At 41.2% G+C, this 12,934-nt stretch overlaps 1 protein-coding gene across 5 annotated transcripts in view; it reads right to left on the bottom strand.

Moving 5' to 3' along the window:
• The window catches only part of JAK2 (Janus kinase 2), a 112,192-nt gene that overhangs the window by 75,432 nt on the left and 23,826 nt on the right, over positions 1-12,934 (bottom strand). The gene's annotated exons all lie outside the window — the stretch shown is intronic.

The raw sequence follows: 12,934 nt of genomic DNA, 5'->3' as shown, positions 1-12,934 counted from the left end.
CCTATTTTGCTTAACCAATGGACTGCTGTTTTGGTCTCTGTAGCAGCTTTGTTGTTGTTGCTGTTCAGTCATTCAGTCGTGTCCGACTCTTCGTGACCCCATGGACCATAGCACGCAAGGCCTTCCTGTCCTGCGCTCTCTCCCGGAGCGTGCTCAAGTTCATATTCATTGCATCCGTGATGCTATCTAGCCATCTCATCCTCTGCCGTCCCCTTCTCCTTTTGCCTTCAGTCTTTCCCAGCATCAGGGTCTTTTCCAGGGAGTTTTCTCTTCGCATTAGGTGTAGCAGCTTAACCGAAGGTTAAGGCTTAACCGAAGATCCATTTCAATGGATCTTCGGTTAAGCCTTATTCAGCAAAAGCTCTTGTTTCAGGTCTATTGGATGCCACAATGTGTTTTTTGTAAAGGCTTGTCAAATTCAGCTAATTGTTGGACGTGTAATGCAGTCAATGCTTCTTCTATACATTTATTTTGGAAATGCCCAATGGCCGCCTCCTTTTGGGAGGAAATTATCATATGGATACATTTTGTATTGGAAAGCTCTTTAATATTTACTGATGTAAATGTTCTCTTAAATTACCTACCTGCTTCTTGGAACGTAACACATGGTCAACGTAAATTGATTTTTTGCACCCTTTTGGTTGCTAAAAGACTGATACTATGATATTGGAAAGATAAAAGCTCATCGCCTATAATGCAATGGGCTGAAGACTTAACAACACTAACAGCATTTGAAAGAGTGGTATATAGGCGTAACTTGCAAATGGACTTATGTGGATATTTGGTCTGCTTTTACTGAAGTTTATGTCTAACCTTTTCTTTATTCCCTTTTTTTCTTCTCTTGAATATTGTAATGTTAGAAACTGAGGATTTTGAATATGTTGTTGTATTTCTATTTTTATTTCATTTGGGGTTTTTTAGGTTTTGTAATGTCAGTTTGGTTTGTAAAAATTCACAATAAAAGATTAAAAAAAAAGAGAGAGAGAGAAAGGGACTGGCATACTTCCCTCCACAACACCATACCCCACACGTATTGACTACAGCATGGGCCTACGTGGTTCCAAAACAGACTCAGTGATTGGGAGCTCAAGAGTCTCAGACCACAGCCTTGTCATGACCACACTTAACACCTATGGGGAACAACCTACCGTATATGCATAGAGGCTTAACACACTCATTTTAATGAGGCAAGATACTACTTACAAGATGAGGGAAAAATACAATACTTCTAACTGAATAGGCTAGCGGATGTAACACAAGCCACAATCTGGGTTGCAATGAAGGCAGTAATCTACGGGTCCTGTGTAAGCCAGTTGGCAGCCCTTAAGGGAACTAATGAAGCCAGGCATAAGCGACTGGAAGCAGAAGTGGCCAAATTAGAACAGCTTCATAAAAAAAAGGGCTCCACTAGTGCATACAGGGACCTTCTATGAAATCAAAAAGAGTTGAAGGTGCTAGAAGTACATAAGATTTGCTACCCAACTCCTGTTTTTGCAACAAAAATATCATGAATTTGGGAATAAAAGTTCAAAACGCCTAGCAAACACCCTGAAGAAAGGAGTGGCTAGGAACAGAATCATAGCACTTCAAAATGAGAAGGGAAACAAAGTGCACTCCTGCAAAGAGATTTGTGATAAATTTTACAAAACTCTCAAAGTATCAGAAAATCAAGAGGGGGGAAATTGAAAAATATCTAGGCAATGAAGGGCTCAAGACACTAAATGAAGAACAATGTAATAGATTAAATCAAAGCATTACTGAGGAGGAAATACTGCAAACAATAGCAAGACTCAAACATAACAAATCTCCGGGCCCAGATGGCTGATGACTTCTACAAAAAAATTAAGCGAGAGCTGATACCTCACTTAGTAACCCTAATTTAATTGTCTACTTGCTGGCAGTCCTAGCCCCAAGATTCTCCCATATTAAAGTGATCTTAAAACCTGGGAAGGACCCCAAGCTGGCCCAAACATAAAGGCCTTAAAAGGTGGGGAAAACAAAAGCTATCTTAGTTGGGACGCATGGCCACAATAAAAATGACCTTGCTACCAAAGCTTTCTTTTTTGTTCCTAGCACTGCCACTAGAAATGTCTGATAAGGACCTATGTGGCTGGCAGAAAATATTTGACACCTTCATATATAAGGGAAAGCGAGCAAAACTCAGGAAAAATGTACTATACAAAAATGTAAAACAGGGTGGACTAGAGTTCCTTAATATTCATAAATACTATGAGGTGTTCCAGTTAAAACAAATTATTATACTCATCCAGAGACCTCTAGATCACCTTTGGGCCCAAATGTAAGCCCCCCAGTAAGTTTTCATGGAGAAGTGTTCCCTTTCTCCGAAATGCTCTCTTAATGAGGTTAAGCACCTGACCAATCCATTCTTGAAGTGTTCCTTACTTGTGTGGAAATGGTGGTGTACAAAACGGGTGCCTTATATGTCTCTGTTACTACCACTCCTGGACCACCCCTCCTTCTATAGCCAAGATAAAAAGATCCGTTTCAAAAATTGGGAAGTGAAACGCTTTTACAGCATAACTAATTTCTATGTAAATAAGTGGGCCCTGCCCATAGATCAACTGCAAGAAAAGTTGCAGGAAGCACCAGCTGATTGGCTACAATTACACCAGGCTGCTTACTATTTAGCAAACAAATGCATAAAAGACCAGGCAACCTACAGCTCACTCCCTTGGACAATATTATTATTAGAGCAGAGTATAATTTGGAAAAAAAATGTGTCCGATATTTATAGGACTTTAACTGAACATACAACGAGCAATCTTGAAGGTCTTAAAGCAATTTGGGAAGAACACATTAGTGAGCAAATCTCGGGAAAAATGGATGGCAGTGTAGAACTGGGAACCATTACAATCAGCACATGTAAGGGAATCAGTGCTTAAATTAATTCACAGGTGGTATATTACAAAAACTTTCACAAATAGCAGGCACACATCCATTGGAACACCGGAGAGGATATGGCTGTAAAGGTACCTACTACCACATGTAGTGGTTGTGGCCCTTAGCAGAGACGTTTTAGGATAATATCTTTAAAGAAATTTCGGCAAGTACTGAACAACAGATTCCCAAAGATCCCACAATGGCCTTGTTGGGCATTTTTTAGGAGACGCATAAAGCAATACAGCATAAGGACCTAATTTTGTTCCTACTGGTGGCAGCAAAATTAGTTTTTGCAAGACACTGGAAAAATAATACTGTAATTTCAATTGAAGTTTGGTACCAGAAGGCTTGGCACAGAGCCATCTCTGAGAAGCTAACATACCAACTTAGACTTCTCAAAGAACAAACAAGCCCAGATGCATTTTACATGATTTGGCACTCTTTTATTTCTTCCACAACTGTATCAGAAAACAGGTGTACATCACCTGCCATTTATGTACAGATCTGGAAAATGTAATCATTAGTTTGATTCTCACTGGTAACATAAATATACTAATACTGCTGTGTTTTAGTTGTGCTGTAGTTATTTTACTGCAGAAATTTGTAATAGAGAAGTGAAAACTATAATGATGTGAAGCTCCTTTCTGTTCCTTTGTACATTCAAAGATTTACAATAACGTGTTTAAAACTTTTTTAAAAAATAGTATGCAGAGATGAGCTCTACAGAGGTAGTTATCCAGGCTTAAATTAAACCTTATGTTGACTGTGTAGGCAGAAATTGGGCTTTTTGACACCTAGTAAATAGTGTGGGAAAAACTTGGGATTCAAATCTCTTGTCCATTATGAAGCTCACTAGCTGGTTTCAAGCAAGTCACCATCTCCATCAATTATCCCACACACCCCACTTTGAGCTCTTTAGAGAAAGGGGAGTGTGAAAATGCAACTAACCTAGGAGCAACCTACTTGCCAATACGCAAACATGTGCAAGAGAAATCCCACCAGCCATTAAAAAAAGCAGCAACAAGAGATTAAGAATACAGCTTGAACCTGGAGAAGGAAAGAGAACTTGGACATATATGACTGCAGATTCAAGCGGGGAGGGAATTTAGTGGGCAACAAGGAAAGTATCAAGCAGCCTTTCTGCCACCAGAAACCCTCCACTCAAAAATGCACCTTCTTAAACCAGTTTTTTAATTTAAAAATGTTATTAGGATTGCTTCGCACGCATTTGCTTGTAACAAGTAATTTGCCCCTTAGTCCTTACTTTGGAAGAATAGATGAACACCACAATCAGATAGAGCTTTATTGTCAACACTGAAAAAGCAGACCATTTTCTGATGCATGGTTACAATACAGAGAGTCTATCTGTTCTTTAGGAACACAGCAAAAGAGGGCCGTTCAGAAGATCAAGTTTATGAAGCCCTGTGATCAGACACATCCAAGTTTTTGTTTTGTTTTTTTCATAGAAAGCCATGTGCTGAACTGGATTTGTTATTTTATTATTCTTGCCCCCACCCCAAGGCTTTGTTGTGCAAGTTTGAACCCTTCTTCAGCTCTTCCACAGCACTGCAACAGTAGAACATAACAAGGCCCAGTTTTTGCAATTCTCTGAACTCAGGAACTTTTCTGCAGCTTTTAACTGTTTAACTGCAAGGGACCTTTTCCCCTCCAGCTTCTTACTTTCCAAAAAATACTGTACTGCTAAAAAACAGCTAATGAAATTGAAAGCTGGTGTATAAAATCATCCCCAATCACCATTTTCCTGACGGGTTACCAGCAATAAATATGTGATCACTACCAGAAAACCACAACAGAATGGGGGATTTTGAGCATTATTTTGGTGGACCTCGTCTTCTCGCACAATGTCAATCATCCTATCTATTTCTGAGGCTGATCCTTTAACATTCCATTATCAGGGGTCTATCAGAACTGTTGGCTACAACAAGTCTCAAGATAGAATATTTCCAAGACACTGAGCTGGAGCACTGCTCCCTAGGCCACCCTTTCCCCCTTGCAAATCATAAGCCTTCCGGGAATTCCACTCCACTCCTGCAAGAGCTAGTTCAATGCCCTCCTCTGTTTATTAATGTCCTCTTTCTGCTTGCATTTGTGCAACAAAATATATCTTGTATAGTTCTCAGACCCAGTATTATGCTTCAGTCTTAGGCCTAGTTCACAGTGAGGTGGCAAATTTGTGTGTTGAGCTAAATCACTTCAGAGTCCAGATGGACTCCAAGAGAGAGAAATTCTCTCCACATAGAAGGAATCTACAGCCTAGCCTTCTCCTTGACATCTTGTTTTAATGTGCAAATATTTTTTTAAAAAAATTGGCATAGAGGAGCAGTCAGTTATATGAGCCCTCTCACATGCACTCTTTGCCTGCACTCTGGTTCAGCCCAGACGCAGGTTTGCCACCACAGTGAAAACCAGGCTTTAGGATCCTCTATGGTCCCCCTTGAACCCTTAGCTGTTTGCCAACCTCAGATCCCACTACTGACCCTCTCACCCTGCTTGCCTGCAATGCTCTCTGAGAACCTGTTTGATGACCACACACCAATGCTGCCCTTCGAAAAGACATCTCAGATATACCCTCTTGTCCAGTGTGGTTTTGGGCAGACAGCTGACCTCCACAGGAGGCCAGATCCACTAAAGTCAAGACAAGATTGAACAGAAATCGTTTCTGAGCCCCAGCAAAAAAAAGGCAGAGGAGCTCTTCCACCCCTCATGCCAGCTTTAAAAACAAGCAGGGAAGGGGCCATTCCCTCATAGCATTTGTGAACTACAGCAAGGGTGGAGCACCTGTGGGCTGGATGACATCAGTGGGCATGGCCATGGCCACTGACATCATCTCCACAATCCTGTCCATTTTGCCTGTTTCCGTGCTGAGAGAGGCTGTGCCTCTCAGCATGATGAAAGTGAGTCCGCCACTGCCGGGAGGAGCAGCCACACCTAGCCGAAATGCTGGCTGGAGCTTCTCCAGCTGTTGCTTCAGCTAGAAACAAGCTTCACCTGCCCCTTCCTCCACTGGGATGACGCAGGGTGGAAGAAGCACTTAGCATGCCACGCCACCTCCCAATTCCCTCCCTAAGTAAAATTAATGCCCTTTTTATCTCTTATCTGTTATCAGAGATAACAAGCGGATTCCTCTCCCAAAGACCCTGGTAGCTGCCAGGCCAGGGGTTTGGGGAGCAGAGGGATCCACAGGGGGAGCCGAAGCCTCTGCAGGCCTGAAGAGAAACCTCCATGGGCCTGGATAGGCCTGCAGGCCAGAGGTTTCCGACCGCTGTGCTACAGGTACCTCACTTTGGTGTGTACAGATGAACAGAATAAAACAGCGCCCCATGTTTCACAGATAAGCCAAAGGCAAACTCTTGAACCCTTGTCATTATATTTCTCAAAATTGGCAAAAATATGCAGCCCCTTTTAGCCGAGTCATTCCTTCTCTCCCCAACACCCCAATACTGTCAGGGCAGTGAAGTATGGAGAAGAGAATGGCAACAATGGAGCAACAACTGCAACTGGTAAACAGGGAGAACTGTTCCAAAAAGCTTCAACTAATCAACTGAGGATTATAAAATATTCATTCTCACCACCGTATATAAGGCGACAACAGCATTTTCTGGATTAGAATGTGTATCTCAAGGCACATTCCATTAAAAGCAATGAAGTTCAGAGAGAAGGCACCTGCACTACGGCTTGGGTGCTTATCCAGTTTAGAACCATCAAGCAATAAGCACGTGGAAGCCTTCTTCTGAGCCTGGATCGCCTCAGCTGGACTGTGGGGAGCCAGCTGTGGAGCCAGCAGTCACAGTCCCTCTGTTCAAGCAAGGGAATGCCTGAGCAGAGGAGATTTACTGGATCAGAGGTGGGGGGAGGGAGGAATTGAGCTGAAGGTGTGTGTTCCCCAAAGCTAATCCCTCTCTCTCAGGTCCTTGAAAAGACAAGGGGGACATTCTTCCAAACCCTTTAAAAAGATCCTCTGTGGGAGGGAACTGGACTCCAAGCCCATTATCCTTTGGCTAAGTCTCAGGTTGAAGGGAAGCAAGCTCCTCAGCTCCCAGGTGGCTCAGAGAGAATGCCTCATACCACCACTGAACACGGGAGGCAGGTGGTCTTTGATGCCACCAACATTCCAAGACAGGTCATAGTGCTGGACCAGTTGAGCGTGGAAACGTCCCTTCTTTCCTTCTGACTGCTTCCTGATTGCACCTGTTGTCACAGCACTGCAGCTGGTGCCCATCTCAGCCATTTAAAGCCTTTTCTCCCTAAGCGTTCCCTTCCGAAGGGGCAACAGCCTTTTAAAGAGCAGAGGACAGTTCACCCACCCACGTCGCCATCATGGTCTACCATAATGTAACCTCATGGTACCACGGCGGGTTTTTTTAAAATAAGTGAAATGGCATCATGTATTTTAATGATCTACCTTCTAGCATTAAAAGCAGAAGGCAAAAAGGTAGCCGTGTTAACACACACACTCTGCTATGGCAGCTGCTGATGCTAGCAATGGGGGAAGGAAAGGAAAGGAATTGGGGGAGGGGGGAGATGGCAACTACTTTGAAAGGCTGTAGTAGCTGCTGTGTCAGAATGTGCTTCTAGAGCTAGGCAGACTTGGCTTACAAGTCAGACAAGAGTAAACATAGCACAGACAACACCAATCAACAGGCTAGCTTAAACAGAAAGGGCACTGAACTCATTTTGGCTATCTGTCTTTAGAAAAGAGATGCCTTCTTTGTGTTATGAAAGAAATGGCATCTACAGCTATAACCCTGTGCACAATTATCTAGAAACAAGGACCTCCAAACCAAGTGGGGCTTACTTCCCACTATGTATAGGGTCAAGATGTACACCTAACCTCTAATGTTTATATGGAAAAAAGAGCAAAAAGCCTTGCAGTTCACCACAATGCAGAATTCAATGGTTACTTTTTCAGACCTCAAAACAAGAAAAAGTGTTGGGGATAAATTATAAGATTTTTTTAAGGTCATAGGAATTATTGAAGGGCCTTCTATAGCTGTCTTTCAGTTACCATTTTTCTTTGATCTTTAATTACTTGACTTCTACACAACAACCCTTGAGGGATCTATGCAACTGGATTAGAAATTCCCCTCTTATGTTATGCTCTCCTGTATGTCCTCAATCTGATCAAACCCAGAGTGAGGGGAAATTCCACTATTTCCCTAGCCAACGCATTCTAATACTTCCAAGAATAAGAAAGTATTTCCTGTAATATTTAATCAAGATGCATCATCAAAAAGCTACTACTTTAGAGCTTTCTAACTTTCTAGGATCTTGTGATCCAGTCCAGTGGATTCTGTGCTGCTAGCAGTAGCATGCGCTTACTGCTGCTTAAGAACATAAGAAGAGCCATGCTGGATCAAACCAAGGGTCCATCTAGTCCAGCATTCTGTTCACACAGTGGCCAACCAGCTGTTGAGTGGGAACCCATAAGCAGGGCATGAGTGCAACAGCACCCTCCCACCAATGTTCCCCAGCAACTGGTGTACACAGGCTCACTGCCTCTGGTACGGGAGGTAGCACATAACCATTAGGACTAGTAGCCATAGATAGCCTTTTCCTCCAGGAATTTGTCCAGCTCCCTTTTAAAGCCATCCAAACTGGTGGCCATCACTACATCCTGTGGTAACGAATTCTAAAGCTTAACTATGGGATGTGTGAAGAAGTACTTCCTTTTATCTGCCCTGAATCTCCCACCAATCGGCTTTATGGGATGACCCCAGGTTCTAGTATTACAAGAGAGGGAGAAAAATGTCTCCTTAACCACACTCTCCACACCATGCATAATTTTGTAGACCTCTATCATGCCTCCCCTTACCCTTTTTTCCAAGCTAAACAATCCCAGTTGTTGTAACCTTCTGTCATAAGGGAGTTGCTCCAGCCCCTTGATCATTTTAGTTGCCCTTTTCTGCACTTTTCCCAGCTCTACAACATCTTTTTTTAGGTGTGGTAACGAGAACTGGACACAGTATTCCAAGCGTGGTCACACCATAGATTTGTATTGGGCCAGTATGATATTGGCAGTTTTATTCTCAATTCCTTTTCTAATTATGCCCAACGTGGAGTTTTCCTTTTTTACAGCAGCTGCACACTGGGTTGACATTTTCATCGAGCTGTCCACCACAACCCCAAGATCTCTTTCTTGGTCAGTCACCACTAGTTCAGTTCCCACTGGGTTATAATGAAGTTGGAATGCTTTGCCCCAATGTACATCACTTTACACTTGCTTACATTGAACCTCATTTGCCATTTAGATGTCCATTCTCTCAGTTTGGAGAGATCCTTTTGGAGCTCTTCACAATCCATTTTTGTTTTAACCACCCTAAATAATTTGGTGTCATAGGCAAATTTGGCCACTTCACTGCTCCCTCCTAATTCTGGATCAGGAGTGAGGACTGCTTCCACTTCCCCTGCTCTGTTGTTGCCTTGGGTCTATTTTTTAGACTGTAGGCCCCTTAAGATAGGGACCTGTCAAAACTTTTTTTTAACATGTCATGTACATAGATGGTAAATGAAACCACCCAGAGCACTTCGGCTATTGGGTGGTATAGAAATGAAATAAAATTAAATTAAAAATAAATTATAAATTAAATAACAGAAGAAGCACTACCAGCCCAGCCCTATGAGCCCACTCAGACTATTTTTTCATCTTCCCCTACACAGAAATGTCCACTACTCAGAAAGTAACTTTCTACAAGCTTTCCTGCTTCCAATTTTTTAAGAGACACATTTGTTTAAACTTGCATTTCTTATATACATTTGCATTATTCTCTCCAGGCTGCAGATCAGATTCTGCTCAAATTAACCATTTTCTGGTGGCATCCACAAACTCAAATATATGGGCTGCCACAATGTTATTGCTTTGTTGGAAGTGAGAGGTACAGCCAAAGAGTGAGCTCCAGCCTCATCTACTCTTTGGATGCCAGGATTACAACAGGACTGTTCTGTACCCTTCCAGTTACACAGTGGACATTTGGAGGGCACCCAGTAGGTACTTGCTGACCTCAGTCCTTTCAACTCAACTCCCAGCTGGCATTTAATAGCTGGTTCACATGTAATGACAACCCAGAGTATGGGCTGAGTATGGATTATTGTTGAATCATGGGTTGTCATTATGTACGAACTCTGCACTATGGTTTACCTATGGGTTGTTAACCATGTAGAACCCAGGAAGAGAACCCACGGTTTGTTGTTAGGTTGTGAACTCTGGGTTGATCATACTTAACAACCCAAAGTAAACCATAGTGCAGTGTTCACACATAAGGACAAGCCAAAATTCAATAACAACCCATACTCTACCTGTTCTCTGGGTTGTTGTTACAGCTGAACCAGGTCAATGAAAAGAGCACAATGTCATGCATTCTTTTATTCTACCATAGGTAATAAGAATAATCCTGGCAAAGTTTCAAATTAATTTAAAATACTTATAATATCACTACTCTGAGTTGCACAAACATGGTATTACAGAGGCAAGTCTTATTCCATATGAAAGAGCACCCACCCAAATGCATTTCCATGGATGTGCTGAAAGTAACTTGCCATTCATTACTCGTTTTGATTAATTACTTGCATTAATGAGAATGTTAAGACATTTTAGGGTGCAATCCTATACATGTTTAGACAGAAAAAAGTCTTACAACTGCCAGCATGCCCCATGGCTGGCTGGGGCATGCTGGTATTTGTAGGACTTTTTTCTGTCTAAACATGCATAGGATTGCACTCTTATAGATTCTATATATATACAAATGGCCATGATATATTCTTGCTTATTTTCAAGCAATGAATCTAGTCTCGCATGATTCCATCCTGTACAAAAGATACGAATATCGGGTGAAAATGCCAAAGCCGAAGAACAGACTCTGCAAATATCTTTCTATGGCACCTTGTCAAAAAATCAGGTAGGGGACAGTCACCCATTCCCTCCTCTGGAAGCTGTTTTTGAACTTAGGTTTGTAAATTTACATTGTGTAACACTGTTCTAAAAGAGGACCCATCTTTAACTATTTGACAGTACGAACTTAAATAAGGATGTTTTCCCCAATTAAAATAGGGGCAGAAAATAATATTTGTTAGGACACTGTGTGCATGGCTAGGTGGCTTGCTCTCACTTACTCTGTGTGCATGGCTAGGTGGCTTACTCTCACTTTTCTATCTTAAAATAATTTAGTTGAAAATAAAGGAGAGGTCACGTACACCACCATTTCTAATAGCTTCAACACTGAGAGATGAATATATCATTGCTAATCACTTTCCATATTACCTCAAACAATACTTTTCAGTGGAGGCATTTTAATGCTAAGCTACAAGTCAAAAGTTACCAAGCCTTCACTTGTGACTCCCAGTGAATGTGGTGGAAAGCGCAACTGCACCTTCAGCTGGTTTAGCAACATGTGAATGTGACATCCTATAATAGAATGTATCTGTTGAAAGACAAAATAGCACACAGATTAACCATACAAAGTGGGAAAATGGAGCACAGGGCGTGCATCCAGCAAGAGATGTGGCAAGTTTTTAGGAGGCCTCCTTTTTCCAACAACTTAACTTGTACTACTAACAATGATTAAAGACGACTTCTTTTCAGTATGTTTTCCAGTAGTCTTCTCAAGCAAACAAAGTTGTTCTGTACAGTTTTTACAGTTTTACAGTACAGTTTTATACAGTTTTTCTGACTAACAAGGCTAACTCACCAGAGTTCTTCACTCTCGCCTTTTCAAACGGGTATGAAAATACAAACTTTATGCGGGGGCTTAAGTGCATCACTAAATCTGCCTTCTCTCTAATGCCGATATACATACTGTATCTTATCTTTGCAAATGAGATTCAGTACAAAAAATTAAAAAATCCCCAGAAAAATGCATAACCGATTGATAGATTATTTATTTTTAAGAGTCTTTAAATAATAATTTGGCATTAGTACAACACGATACAACTGTAGACACAGATACTCTGATTGTCCCTATTAGCAAAGCAAACTACACGGACCAGTTGCATGATTCTATGAATGTCAACAGGAATACCTCCTACTTACAATTGTGCTAAAGAGAAAGTAGGTAAGAAATCAATCCCTCAACAGAAACAAAAAGAAAAATCCAAGAGACTTCGTAAAATATGAAAGACAGATGTTCCCCCTCACATAGTGGTGATATGAAGCCAAATATTCTCCATGGCAACAACGAAATAAAAGAGATTGCACTTTAGTTATTCTTTAAATTTTGATATGACATGACAGTTACCAGGTTAAATCTTTAGGCAGTGAGCCTATTTGTGTAAAGGTTAAGTTATTCAACAGCTGAAGTTGCTGCGAATTAAATATCTGGTTTGAAATGTTGACTTGTTTGGCCATCAGGCTCACAAATAGTTATTTCTTTTAAAGTCAGGATTTTCCACAGGGCTGAGGTTTGCACACACATCAGCTACATTTGAAACAAAGAAATTTATATAAAGAGAAATTTATATAAACTGACATTGATGTCAGTTGTACAGTTGTTTTTCAGGATTTATTTACATTTTACATATATTACAATGCTCAATGCTCCTGGTTTGTCAATAAAAGGGAAGCTACTAAGCAGTGGGCCAGATGCCATAATCTCTCATCACATACGTTTTTGTGGGTGCTGAAGTACCTACCCCTCGTCTCATATTTTAGCCACAAGTTCCAACATGTTACATATTAAAGAGCCACTCCCATGGCAAATAGTGTGGTTTAACTATTAGTATTTCTCATGGGATTTCCCTTGCTACACACAATTTATATTGTGGCTAACTGTATTAGGTTACACAAGTCATTGTAGATATCAAAATAGCCCAATTACCTAAAAAAGTACACCCCAACTCACTGTTTTAATAGAAAACCCAACACAGCACAAAAGGATTAAGCCCCAATTTATAGTTCTGGTTTCAGGATTAGCCTATGATAATCTCTTGCCATTTCAGATTACCCTTGTAAGTAAATACAATGCCATTTTTAGAAGTGCTTAAAAATTATATAGCCAAGATTGTCTAAGGGCACAATCCTATG

The sequence above is a fragment of the Heloderma suspectum genome, chromosome 2 (genome assembly GCF_057233095.1).
Source record: "Heloderma suspectum isolate Gila_16-S chromosome 2, 16-S_ref, whole genome shotgun sequence".
In the NCBI taxonomy this organism is placed as follows: Eukaryota; Metazoa; Chordata; class Lepidosauria; order Squamata; family Helodermatidae; genus Heloderma; species Heloderma suspectum.
The sequence above is the reverse complement of the archived record's forward strand: the minus strand, read 5'-3'. Positions and strand labels throughout refer to the sequence as shown.